The sequence below is a fragment of the Palaemon carinicauda genome, chromosome 13 (genome assembly GCF_036898095.1).
Source record: "Palaemon carinicauda isolate YSFRI2023 chromosome 13, ASM3689809v2, whole genome shotgun sequence".
NCBI lineage: Eukaryota > Metazoa > Arthropoda > Malacostraca > Decapoda > Palaemonidae > Palaemon > Palaemon carinicauda.
This window is the reverse complement of record NC_090737.1, coordinates 48011077-48017178: the sequence shown is the minus strand read 5'-3', so window position 1 is coordinate 48017178 and position 6102 is coordinate 48011077.

Sequence of the window (6102 nt, the reverse complement as noted above, 5' to 3'; positions counted from 1 at the left end):
TTTATCAATAACTTGATATGCTCAAGAACGGACTTAATAAAATTTACATATTTAAGAGTAAGAATATCTTCATAAAATGGGCGGGTGACCTCTGTCAAGGCTTTTCCATAGTCTGCAAGTGCCAACAAAAGTGGATTTATAAATTCTAAAAATCGCTATACACTTGAACACGTCTTATAATGAAAATTTTGTCCCCAAAACTCCAAAATTTTCTAAATCTAGCTTGTTCATCTCACAGCTTATCAGCAATCTTTCTCTCCAGTCTTTTGAGAATAAGTGTTATTCCTCTGAAATTATTGCAACCAGTCAGATCTATTTTTTTTTTTTTTTTTTTTGGTGATTCACACCGACATTCCTAGCTCCCAATCATCATGTTTTGCCTCTTCACGCTACATTCTACAAAATAATCTTGTAAGTATTTTGGGAGTCACTTCATTTCTGGCTAATATCATCTCAGCAGTTATTCCATCGTATCCAAGCGCTTTTTATCTCTTCAGTAATTTTTCTTTTTAAATGGTAGCTTCGATTCAAAACAGACTGAATTCATTTTATGACACTTCAAGGTTTTCCTCAACTTCAAGTATATCAATCAGATCATTCACTTTATACTTCCCATTCATGACCTCACTAAAGTGTTCCATATAACGTTGCCATTCTTCATCGTCTGTTGTTAAGACAGATCGATCTCTGTTTGAAGGGTATATACTTCATCTTTACCCCATGATTAATAATTCTAAGAGCGATTCTTACACCATAGCATTTCTTTAATTTATAGATTTTTCAGCCTCTTCTGCTTTCCTGGGTAAATATTCTCTCCAGTAATCCCTGGCTTTTCTTTTGAACTCACTACCAATACTGGAATACTTAGTATGCACTGCATTGTAATTTTCATTACTTCATTGAAAACTTTCAACAATCAATTTATGTCTTTGTGTGTTTTCATAGCTTTCTATTTGTAATTGTATCTCTGAAAACTTCACTAATAACTGACTGATATATGTTCTTCATATCACACTTTTCTTCGTTAAATGTGTACTCTTCGTCTCTTAAAGTCCCTAAGGCTACAAATCGATTCCTATATCTAATTGCAAATCTTTTCTGTGCTCCTTTTCTAGAAGCTTAGTTGTATCAAAACTAGGTATTCAATCTACATTATTATTGGGTGTTTTCAGTTTTAATTTCAGTGTGACAATGACGAGCTGGTGATCACTACCAATATCTTTACATCTATTGCTTCTTACATTTCTCAGAGCCCTCCTTCTCTCTTTATTGATGGCTATGTGATTTATTTGATTTTTGAAGCTACCACATGGAGGAGTCCATGTATATTTGTGTATGTCCTTGTGGTGGAAAACAGTGTTTCTAATAACAACATTGCTTCTTGAACACAAACTGTGCTCCCTTTTTATTTGCAACTTCGCCAAGACCCTCGACAAACATCAAATTCTCTATTATCTGATTACTCCTTACAACTTTAGCATTGAGGTCACCCATCACAATTTTCGTATCTTTAAATGGGATCTCATCTAAATGAGGAAAAGAGAGAGAGAGAGAGAGAGAGAGAGAGAGAGAGAGAGAGAGAGAGAGAGAGAGAGAGAGAGAGAGAGAGAGAGAGAGAGAATTTGAATTTCTCCTGATATATATTATATGGAAGTATATTATGAAACGTATACTATTTTGGTAGGAAGAACCACACGAAAACACGTGAAGGGAAGATGAAAGTGGTGAAAGTTGTTTCTCGATAATTGAATGACCCTTGTGTACATCTTAAGTTTTGGTAGGATAAAAAAATCCTCTTCTGAATTAGCACACACATACAGAGAGAGAGAGAGAGAGAGAGAGAGAGAGAGAGAGAGAGAGAGAGAGAGAGAGAGAGAGAGAGAGGTATATGATATATACACGCATATATACAAGTATTCATGAATATATATTATATATATATATATATATATATATATATATATATATATATATATATATATATATATATATATATATATATATATGTGTGTGTGTGTGTGTGTGTGTGTGTGTGTGTTCATAAATATATGTATAAATATCATATACCTCTCTCTCTCTCTCTCTCTCTCTCTCTCTCTCTCTCTCTCTCTCTCTCTCTCTCTCAGATGGAAACAAATAATAGACCCAAGAGACTCTACCCGGATCTACATACTTTTAGGGAAGAGCAAGAACAAGAAAAAAAAAGAAAAGAAAGATATAGTCTGTAATAGGCTGAAAAGAGGGAATTGCAAATTTGGCGAAAGATGCTACTACAAGCCTCCAAAGATATGCCATGATTATGAAATATATGGTAAATGTGCGTATTTAGACGGATATGGAGACGAATGCAGAGATCTCCATCCAAAAATATGCAAAACCCTAAAAGAAGGAAAAGGATGCAGTTTCAACAAAAAATGTCGATATATGCATCCTGCAACTTTGAATGAGAGTAAGAAAACTCAGCAAACTGAAAAGAAAAACAAAAATGAAACAAAAAAAGAAACAAAAAAGCAGGCCGCGTATATACCGCACTATGCACCAAAAAAGGCCTTTCAACCTAAATCTCCACAAATAGAGCCCAACTACAAAGAATGCATATATAATGCCAGGGGTTGGTGCAGATATGGGGATAAATGAAGGTTTACACACAAAAATAAGTATGAAGGCGAAAGAACAAATATTGTGGAAAAGTTGGATTTTTTAATGGCAGAATTCCGAGAAATGAAGAAAAGAACATCATATCAGAACAGGAAGGAAGCATGGGGGAATCAATATTATTACCAATATTAAATAATGGAAATGAAACACAAACCATAATAGTGATGAATGCACAGGGTTTAGTCACGAGTAACTCTAAAAGGAAAATAGAGTTCCTAGAAGAACTAAACCATATTGAAAAAATAGATATATTAAATATAAGTGAAACATGTTATTCCCAAGAGACTGGCAGTGATGACCAGATAAAGGGCTTCCAAACTTATAGATCAGACAGAAAAAATAGGAATCAAGGGGGAACCGCAATATATGGAAGAGACATAAATCAAGGAAAAGTCTGTGAAAAATACAGGAACACAGAATGTGAATTGATTGCGGTAGAATTTGAATATGAAAAACTAGTGAATATTGTAGTTTACAGACCCCCAAATACTAAGGAGTTTGACAGAATAATAGAAAAAATAGATGATATATGTAGAAACCATAAAGACTGGAATATACTCCTATCCGGAGATTTTAACTTTCCTTTCGTGGATTGGAAAGAACAGATAGAAGAAAGTGGTTGTATGTATACATATAAAAAAGAGAGTAATAGTAGCGCAGCAGATAAGAGGCAATTTGAAAAGCTTCAAGATATGCTATTAGAACATAATATGCAACAAATAAACCACATTCCAACAAGAAAGGAAAATGTCCTAGATCTAGTATTTGTGAATGAGGTGAATTATGTTAAAGAAATACTTAGTGTATAACACGGGAATTTCAGACGCAAAATGTCATAGAATTGATAGTTCATTCCAAAGCAAGTGATCACAGAAATTAATAAAAGCACAAAACTTTGGGAAGGATATGGAAAATATAATTTTTTACAGTAAGAATATAAAATGGTCAGAAATAAATGAAGAACTGAATAAAGAATGGAAAAATGTATTTATAAGTGATAATATACAGGTAAATACGGACATACTGTACAAAATACTAGAGAAAATTGCTGAAAAATATGTACCGAAAAAAAACAATAAACAAAAGACGTGCATACCAAGAGACAGAAGGATCTTATTTCAGAAAATTAGAAAGTGGAAGAAAAATCTTGCAAAAGAAAAAAAATGTGTGGAAAATGAGGGAAATAAATGTAAGATAGAAAATGCAGAACAAAAGATTATACAGTCGAAAGAAAATGAAAAAAGGGACTTAGAAGAAAGGACACTTCAAAATATAAAAAGAAACCTCAAAGTACTTTACTCCTATGCAAAAAAGGATGAATAAAAGGAGAATAGAAATAGGCCCTCTAAGAATTGAAGGACGGCTAACGAATGAAAAAAAGGAAATATGCAACATATTAGCAGAAAAATATAAGAGTGAGTTCACGCCAAGAATTGCGAATGAGAATAATGAAACAAATGAGAGAAGAAAATGTTGAATATCTAACGGATATAGATATTAATGAAGCAGATATTGTCACGGCTATAAACGAAATTAAAAATGGATCGGCAGCCGGACCAGATGGAGTTCCAGCGATTTTGTTAAAAAAAACTGCAAACACTATCGCGAAGCTGCTTGCAATACTGCTAAGTCAGAGTGTAGATATGAGCGAGATATATGTTAAACATAAATTAGCTTATATAACCCTATCTTCAAAAGTGGATCAAGACTAGAGGCAAGCAATTATAGACCTGTTAGTCTAACATCACATATTATGAAAGTGTATGAGAGGGTAATAAAAAAGAAAATAATGAACCATTTGGTCAAAAAATAATTTGTTTAATATGGGTCAACACGGTTTCGTACCTGGAAAAAGTACACAGACCCAACTGATAGCACACTATGAAAACATATACAATAATATGATAAATGAAAAAGACACAGATGTGATCTATCTAGATTTTGCAAAAGCCTTGACGAGGTAGACCATAACATATTGGAGGAAAAAAATGAGGAAAGCATAATATTGTGGGAAAGATAGGAAAATGGGTAAAAGAATTCCTGCAAAACAGAAAACAGATAGTGGTTGCAAATGACGAGAAATCAGATGAAGCCCAGGTAATATCTGGTGTGGCCCCAAGGTACGGTATTAGCTGCACTGCTATTTGTTATTATGATCTCAGACATAGACTGTGATGTTGAAAACTCCGTAGTGAGAAGTTTCGCCGATGACACAAGAATAAGTAGAGAAATTACTTGTGATGAAGATAGGAACTCACTACAAAGAGATCTAAACAAAATATATGAATGGGCGGAGATAAATAGGATGGTATTTAACTCCGATAAATTCGAATCAATAAATTATGGAAACAGAGAAGGAATGGTGTATGCATACAAGGGACCTAATAATGAGACAATCACAAACAAGGAAGCAATTAAAGACCTTGGTGTAATTTTAAATAGGAATATGTTATGCAACGACCAAATAGCAACACTGTTGGCTAAATGTAAAGCAAAAATGGGAATGTTATTCAGACACTTTAAAACAAGAAAAGCTGAACACATGATTATGCTTTACAAAACTTATGTGCGTAGTACACTCGAGTACTGCAATGTGATATGGTACCCACACTACCAAAAGGATATTGCGCAAATAGAGAGTGTACAAAGGTCCTATACTGCTAGAATAGAAGAAGTTAAGGACCTTGACTACTGGGAAAGACTGCAATTTTTAAAACTATACAGTCTAGAAAGGAGAAGAGAACGCTATATGATAATACAAGCATGGAAGCAAATAGAAGGAATTGCTGAAAACATCATGGAGCTTAAAATATCAGAAAGAGCAAGCCGAGGTATATTAATAGTGCCAAAAAGCATTCCAGGTAAACTGAGAAAGGCGCACAGGACATTAATCCACTAGGCACCAGGATCGATAATGCAGCGACTATTTAATGTGCTGCCAGCTCATCTAAGAAACATATCAGGAGTGAGCGTAGATGTGTTTAAGAATAAGCTCGATAAATACCTAAGATGCATCCCAGACCATCCAAGACTGGAAGATGCACAATACACCGGAAGATGCATTAGCAACTCTCTGGTGGATATACGAGGTGCCTCACACTGAGGGACCTGGGGGAACCCAAACAAAAAATAAGGCAATAAGGTAAGGCTCTCTCTCTCTCTCTCTCTCTCTCTCTCTCTCTCTCTCTCTCTCTCTCTCTCTCTCTCTCTAGTACTATATAATTGAAAATCCTCTATCATTATATATATATATATATATATATATATATATATATATATATATATATATATATATATATATATATATATCTATATTTATATACATATATATATATATATATATATATATATATATATATATATATATACATATATATATATGCATATATATATATATATATATATATATATATATATATATATATATATACATATATATACATA